Source organism: Amblyomma maculatum, chromosome 1 (assembly GCF_055883805.1).
Source record: "Amblyomma maculatum isolate TAMU_Amacu chromosome 1, ASM5588380v1, whole genome shotgun sequence".
In the NCBI taxonomy this organism is placed as follows: domain Eukaryota; kingdom Metazoa; phylum Arthropoda; class Arachnida; order Ixodida; family Ixodidae; genus Amblyomma; species Amblyomma maculatum.
In genome coordinates this window covers 88859220-88866974 of record NC_139344.1, presented here as the reverse complement: position 1 = coordinate 88866974, position 7755 = coordinate 88859220, and the positions used below count along the sequence as shown (strand labels likewise).

The window sequence follows — 7755 nt, the reverse complement described above, 5'->3', positions numbered from 1 at the left end:
AAGAGTCAGTGCTTGGTGCAACTGGCTGTGTTCATAAAGTCAGATTTATATTATATAATACTGTTATAAAACATTAGGGGGACACTTAAGCTCCGCCGTTAAGGGTATGACGCGGTAGCGTACTCTCTCTCTCTCACACACACGTTTTCTTTCTTCCCTTTTTGATTTCTTAGCTTTTATTTATTTTATATTTTGACTATTTGTTTCTTTATTTTATTTAATGTTTTATATTTTCATACACCAATAATCAGGGTCAGCAACAATTTCCTTTCCATTCGGAGCAATTTGACACATTTAAACACATTCTTCAATTATTTAAATTATTCAATTACACATTATAAATTTTCTTCAAGTACTGGTTTTTCCTTCTGAGCATTTTGTCATGTTTAAACCCTCAATTTCCCTTTTTTGTTGCTTTATTTCATCAATTCGCCAATTAATTACAAATATTTTATTATCTCATCATCGCCTATTGCACACCAATGAATCTTCACTGACCGGAAGCAGAAATTACCATGACACATTTTTCTTTTTTTTTTTACGCAGCCCCCGATTATTTCCGAGACCCGTGCCAGTAACTGCGTCGACGGCATAGGCAGGAAAGTGCTAAGCGCCATTCCGACTTACGTCAAACTACGCATGATTCTTTAATCTCAAAACAAATTGCATCCTCGCTCATTTCACCAACAAGTATCCCACTGGTAGCAGTGGGATGAGTGACGGTGATGCGCAAACCAAGCAAACTCGCGATCGTCTCTCATAGTCGTTAAAGTATACAGCAAAGGCACACAGACAAAAAAAAATCTGCACATTACAAAACTCTAGATACTGTACCTGGATACGGATGACGTTGCGTGGATCGACGAGGGGCCCATGCATGCCCGACTCGTAGGGCAGTTTGTACCTCTACGCCTCGGCTGTCAAAATACGCTTCTTGGCTTCGCTAACAGACACCGCCAGGGCCAAAAGAGTGGTCCAAGCACAGCACACTAGGTTACAACATGCAAAGCGCGGACAGAACGGTGGGCGCTGACGGACGGACACGAAGCGAACCAAAGCGAACGGATGGAGCGAACAAAATATGGCTGCCAGCGCGGGATCAGCGTGCCGCTCATAGTTGCCAGACTTACTTTTGTAAACCCTCTTTTCTCCTCTCACGAATTTGCTGTTTTTGAATTCAGGTACGAGTTGAACCACGTTACTTCAAACCCTGGACTTCCCCAATATAATGGACTTGGAGTAAAATGCATCCAAATTGTAAAAAGAATCTTGAAAAAAAAACAACGCAGGAGACACAGCAGGTCTTCTGGCTGGGACTGCTGTCCTACCGTTCGACTTAACTGGAGAACGGCCGTTCACCAGGCGAGCTCCTGCAAGGCGTCTGCGTACACTAATTCCTGACTTCAGCCGACAGCCAAAGACAACTGTTTTCAAGCGCAAGCTCCTGGATGATGGTGCTAAATGTCTAGCATGTCTAAAGAAAGGAGACGTGGTTAGGATTCGTGACAAATAGTGGATTCGCAAAGCGCGAGTAGTAGGGCCGGTTGCACCGCGGTCATACCGAGTGCTTATCGAAGATAAGTTGCTCCGACGCAACAGAAGGCACCTGAATGCGACTCTGAAACCCTTCGAGCGCAGCATGGCCTAAAGTGATGAGTCCGACAGTGAGCGCGAGCCCGTCGACGAGCAGGTGCCCAGTCCACGACTTATAGAGGCGGAGGCGCCAACTACAGATGGCCAGTCAACGTCGAAAGTAAGTCGAGCCTTCAGAAACAGAAGCCAGCCAAATAGGCTCCACTACGACCAGAACTTCAACCAAGTAAATCACTGACTTTTCAATGTACTCAAACTGGGGAAGATGTAGAAGATACGCATGCGCAATGCCTACAAGCCACATTCCGCACCGAACGCTGCCGCAGACGCCGACACGTGCCTGCATCAATTAGTAGCTATAAAAGAGCACAGCTTCTCTAAATTAACGCTCATTCTGTTCTGACCTGTCTTGACTGTAACAGCTAGGTAGCACATATATTGAAACCGCCGAAGGCGTCATCGAAAAAAATACCCAGTTGCTTTTGGAACGAGGTCTCGGCATCGCAGGAATCTTCGCCGATTTCCATAGAGGACAAGCTCAGGTGCTGGTAACGGACTTCACAAAAGAATACCAGCATCTAAACAAGGGCACGACGATCGCGCTTTTCTCGACGAATTAGCGGACATCCGATATGTCATCGCCCTCCCCGACCAGCCCGCAGACGATTCATCCACCCGAGGAGATAAGCTTACGTTCGACATAAACCCAGAACTACCCCGGAGAAGACAAGACCAGATTCGCACTTATCTTGAAAGCTACAGCGAGTGCTTTTCGTCAGTGTCGGTGCAACCAACTCCGTTAGCAAAGCCCCGAATTATCACGGACAAACACGTCCGACCTCTGCGCCAAAGCCCTCATCGCATATCGCCACGAGAACACCAAGCCATCCGCGAGCAAGTCGATGAAATGTTTCGTGACGATGTCATCCAGCCATCAAAGAGCCCCTGGCACCCGTCGTTCTGGTGAAGAAGAAAGTCAGGACACTTCGTTTCTACGTTGTTTGACGCCGTTTGAACAGTATAACGAAAAAAGATGTTTACCCCCTTCCTCGCATCGGCGACACACTGGACCGGCTCTGCAATGCAATGTACTTCTCATCGACGGGCTTAAAGAGCGGCTACTGGCAAATCGAGGTCGATGAAAGAAATCGCGAGAAGACCGCTTTCATCACACCAGACGGCCTCTTCGAGTTCAAGGTAATGCCATTCGGCCTCTGCTCTGCACCCGCGACGTTCCAGCGAGCAATGGATACCGTTCTGGCTAGCTTGAAGTGGCATATTTGTCTGGTGTACTTAGACGAAGTTGTCTTCTCTTCGACCTTTGAACAACACCTGCAAAGGCTTCGCACAGTGCTCTGGCAATCAAGTCGTCAGGGCTATAGCTGAAAGCATAAAAGTGTCTCACTTACGAGGAGCTGCTGTTCCTGGGCCACATCGTAAGCAAAGATAATTTTCGCCCAGACCCCGAGAAAACAGCTGCGATCGCAGTTTCCACCGCCTGCCGACGTTTCACATTACGTGAAGACGTGCCGCGAGTGCTAGCGACGCAAGACTCCTCCGATCAAACCTGCTGGGCTACTGAACCCCATACCAGCACCGACCGAGCCGTTTCGGCAAATTGGAATGGATCTGCTAGGCCCCTTCCAGACTTCATCAACCGGTCACCATGACAACTGATTATCTTACCCGTTACACCGAAGCAAAAGCATTGCCTAATGGTACTGCAGAAGTCACCAAGTTTCTCGTCGAGCGCATTCTCCTGCGACACGGCGCCCCCGATATGGCCATAACGGACCGGGGAACAGCAGGGCGGAGTTCACTCAAGCCATCTTGAAGAACAGCCAGACAAGCCACCGGAAGACGACCGCCTACCACCCGCAAACAAACGGACTTGCAGAGGGTCTGAATAAAACTATCGCGGACATGCTCACCATGTACGACGCCGAGCACAAGACCTGGGATGCCATCCTGCCGTACGTGATCTTTGCGTATAACACGGCCGTCCAGGAGACAACCAGAGCAACCCCTTTCTGGCTTGTGTACGGCAGGGCGTCCACGACAACGCTCGATGCGATTCTGCCGCACGTGACAGAAGAAGACAACAAACCGGGAGACCAAGTGTGGGTATGGACGCCGATTCGTCGCCGCGGACTAAGTGAAAAAGTTGTTACGTCGATACTTCGGGCCATGCAAAATCCTTCGCCGCGTCGGACAACTGGACTATGAAGCCATTCCCGACGGTACGACAGCCTCCCAACTGCGACGCGCTCGCCCAGAAGTCGTGGTGTACGCCTGAAGCCGTATTACGCGCGTTAAATAATCCGTGATGTTTAAGCTTTCTAATTTTTATGTTTACATTTCTTTGTTTGTCTTTTTTTAACATCGAGGCGATGTGTTTTAATGAGGGAGTATGCCGCATACCATTCAAATATGTAATTGTTACAGCCACTGGCATGCGGCCTTATCAGTGTAATTGTAGCGCACAGATCGATTCTGTACTCTTTGTTCATGCTTGTTTTCGCGAGACGCAGCTTTATCATTTTCTTTGTCGCGCAAGATGCGCCGAGATGTATCTAGAAGATTCCAGCCACTCACTTGATTTCTGCAACATTCCAGGTTATGCTAGTCATCGTTAGCGGATTTGTCTAAACTGAGTGTTGGCGCTTGCGACGGGCATTTCCTGTTCGACGACCAGCGTGCATGTTTGTTACTTTCGCCGTCGCCGAGTTGCTCAGTTCTATTGCAGGCGCAAGTCCGCCCCAATAAAGAGGTCATTTAAGTGCGACCCCTACGTGTCTGTTCAGTTGTGGTCTACGGCATTGTCACCACCACGTGAAAATATTTGCTACCGCTCGTCGGCATGATTCAAAAGCATCTCCCCTTTCTATAGGGTCAATGGCGGAGACAGGGACAAGGGGTGAAGGATGGGCTCCGCGTGGGACGGAGAGGTGAAAAGCGCGTTCCCCAGTATAGGTGGCTTTGGTGCCCCATGCTGGTTTGGGTCGTTGTCCTATTGCGGGTGAGGGCACGCGCACTTTGCACTCGTGTACAAACACAACACCTCCTCCCTCCGTCTGCGCCCATGGTAAGGCCAAGAAAGCCAGCTGCCCCAGCTGCGGAGCTGGTTACGAGGGGCAACGCCGACAACGACGCAAAACGCAGGAACGGGCGCCAAAGAGCTGCGCTCTAAAATAATTTTTGTATCTTCTATAACCTGCCGTCTGTGTGATGTGCCTGAAACTGTTTCATTAATTGCAAAGACGCAATTTTCCTTTGGGACGTGCTGCAAAAAACTCTAAAGAAAGACTTTGTTCTAAATTCGTACAGTGTGCGGTATCTTGCTGTTACACAATTTGATTACGAACCATATGACATGTTTTTCCCAATTGGACTTGATAGCTTGTGGAAGACATGCATGTTGGATCACAACACTGAACCTGTTATTCCACCTAGAATCCATTTTATCAAAATGATGTTGCAACTGAAATATATTTATGAAGAAAGTGACTTTCAACCTGACTGGTTTTCGCTGGTGACAGGATGTTTATTTTTGCCTGCCTTTTAGTTGTGTTTTCTGTTGTGCAGTTCAGCAACGGCTGAGTGCTTTGTAAATAGTCTGTGTACATAGCCCTTTCTGTACATAACCGCGTGTAATAAATACTATGTCCGAAATAAAAAAAAAAAACGTCCCGAGCGTGAGACAGTTGGTTAAAGCGCTCGGCTTGGGATGCAAGGGATGGCACTGGTTCGATTCCCGGTGGAGACGGGATTTATTTTTAACTACCTTCCTAACAGCAGACAAGGAGAATAATGATGTGCGTTCCACGGTCCCGGGCGTGGCGCAGTTGGCCTGATTAGACTCATTCATCAAAACACAAGAAAAAGACACTGGCGACCAATGCACATAGCGTTGGCATGGGTTAAAACAACCAGCCAAACCTTGGCTGACGCAAAGGGGCTAAAACCACTTCATGTGCACAAGCGGCTCAATTATCGATACCCATTCAGGTACCGGGTACACATTCTTATGAGTTTCCACGAACCTCGCAATGGACTTGCGGAAGTAGTGGTGTGCCGGCCGTGCGTCAACGTCGGCGTGTCGTGCAGCCATGCCGGCCTTCCGTATGTGGTGCAATCCCATAAGCAACACCGCGTCGAATGGAACGTCTTCGTCGTTTTCTACGGGTAGGAGACGATTTCTTCGGGGATCTAGTGGCAGGTCGTCTTTCAGTGTTTTTTGCAGTGTGTTCCAAGTTACCCTTAACTGACGTATTGAACCAGCGAAAGACACAGGAACACTTTTTTTGTGTGTTTCTGTGTCTTTCGCTAGTTCAATGTGTTAGATTCGCGACAGAATTTATTTATTTTTAACAATCTTCCTCACGGTAGACAATGAGAATTATGATATGCATTTCACGATCCCGGGCGTGGCATCTTTCCAATTCTAGTATATGTGCTTTGGAAGTACGACTGGCGAGTGGCTTTCGTTCTGCTGGAAACAGCACACTGGCCGTTGGCCGAGGTTCTGCGTCTTCTGAAGACATTATGCACACCTACAAGATTGTGCTGCCTCGCCTGCCGTCCGGTAATGTAGTACTCAATACTGTATTTTTGCATGGTGACTCAAATGGCCATCCATACCGAGCGCCTGACTTCAGGGATGCCCTTGCCCGTGTAATGGACCTTCGGAATATCGTCTGCTTAATTGGACAATATCAAATGAGCCATGTTTGGATGGTTACTTGTAAGAATAGCGTTTCAAAACAGAAACTTGTGGACGTGACGGAGCTACGCGTAAAAGGGCTGAAATGCATGATATTTTACCCGGAAACAAGAAATATTAAGTTGAAGCTGCTTTGGCTCTCACGACCCGTCGAACATCACCGGATTGTGGAAGCTTTAGAGCCGTATGGCACTGTTCAGACCATGGAGTGAGAAAAGTGGCGTTGTCCAGGGATGGAACACATGCAAACAGCAAACAGGGAAGTTTCTATCACACTGAAAGGTGGCGTTTCATCTTCTAGCATTCCTCATACCCTGAGTGTGTTTGGGATTCAGGCGTTGGTAATTATTCCCGGCAGGCCTCCGCTGTGTCTTCGGTGCAGCAGAGTTGGACATGTCCGGCGGCAGTGCCGAACGCCTAGATGCACCCAGTGTCGTCGTTTCGGTCACACAGTGGATGCTTGTGTCTTGACCTATGCCGATAGGTTGCGTCAGGGCACTTTGTCTAAAGAAGATGACGGAGTGTCAGAGCACATCATGGACATTTCGGATGTTGTGGACGCTTCTGGAGGGCTCAACACCGCGGTTCCGCGTGAAACAATGGCCATTATTAATCCACTGGACGTCAAGCCGTCACCTAGTGAACCTCCCGACCCCAAGCCTCCTGACTCTGCCCAGTTTGAGCATGGTGCATCTGATCTTGAGCTGTTAAAAAAGCCGCGTTCTGCTGAAGATATCTGCCACTGGGGGTTGCCGAGAAGCCGGCGGATGTGCGTCCACGCTGCTCTGTCGGTGGTGTGTCGTTGGAGTGCAGTGCGCCGCGTCTGGAATCAACTATCGGCGTCTGCAAGGAGCTGCCGACTGATCTTCGAGCTGCGAGTGACGCAATGCTTCCGAAATCATGGGTGGAAGCTTCAGCAACATCAGATGTCTCTATGGACAGCAGCTCGTCTTTGAAGCGTCCCGCGGAGGAGGAGCTTGGTGTCAGCGAAGATCCAAGCAAGGTATCAGAGGAGGAGGCAAGAGGACGACTGGCTTCAAAAAAACGGGCAGTTACAGCTCAAAAGGTCGCCAATTTGCCGGCGACTCTCCCCGCCTCGGCGGATGGAGTTGAATAATGCACGCACAAACAAATGGCGGGGATCACAGCTTTTGAGATTGCTACCCTTAACGTTAGAGGCTTGCGGAATCGACGGTGCCAGTGCCAGTTAAAGCAACTGTTTGAAAGCAGTCGTGTGAGTGTAGCTGCAACTCAGGAAACTAAATTGGCTACGGATGAGGATACTGAAGTTGCTCTTGAGATGTTTGTATCTCATTATAATATTGTTACGGACTTGGTCTCAAGCAGAGCACGCAGGAGGGAAGAAGGAGTAACATTTCGATCAGATGCAAGGGAATGGTCGCGGAGATTGTCGTTCTGGATGTTATGGTAATACCTAC

At 48.7% G+C, this 7755-nt stretch overlaps 1 pseudogene; it reads left to right on the top strand.

Annotated features, from left to right (window-relative positions):
- Positions 1-6312: 6312 nt before the first annotated feature.
- Positions 6313-7272, top strand: LOC146203112 (uncharacterized; annotated as a pseudogene).
- The last annotated feature ends 483 nt before the right edge of the window (positions 7273-7755 follow it).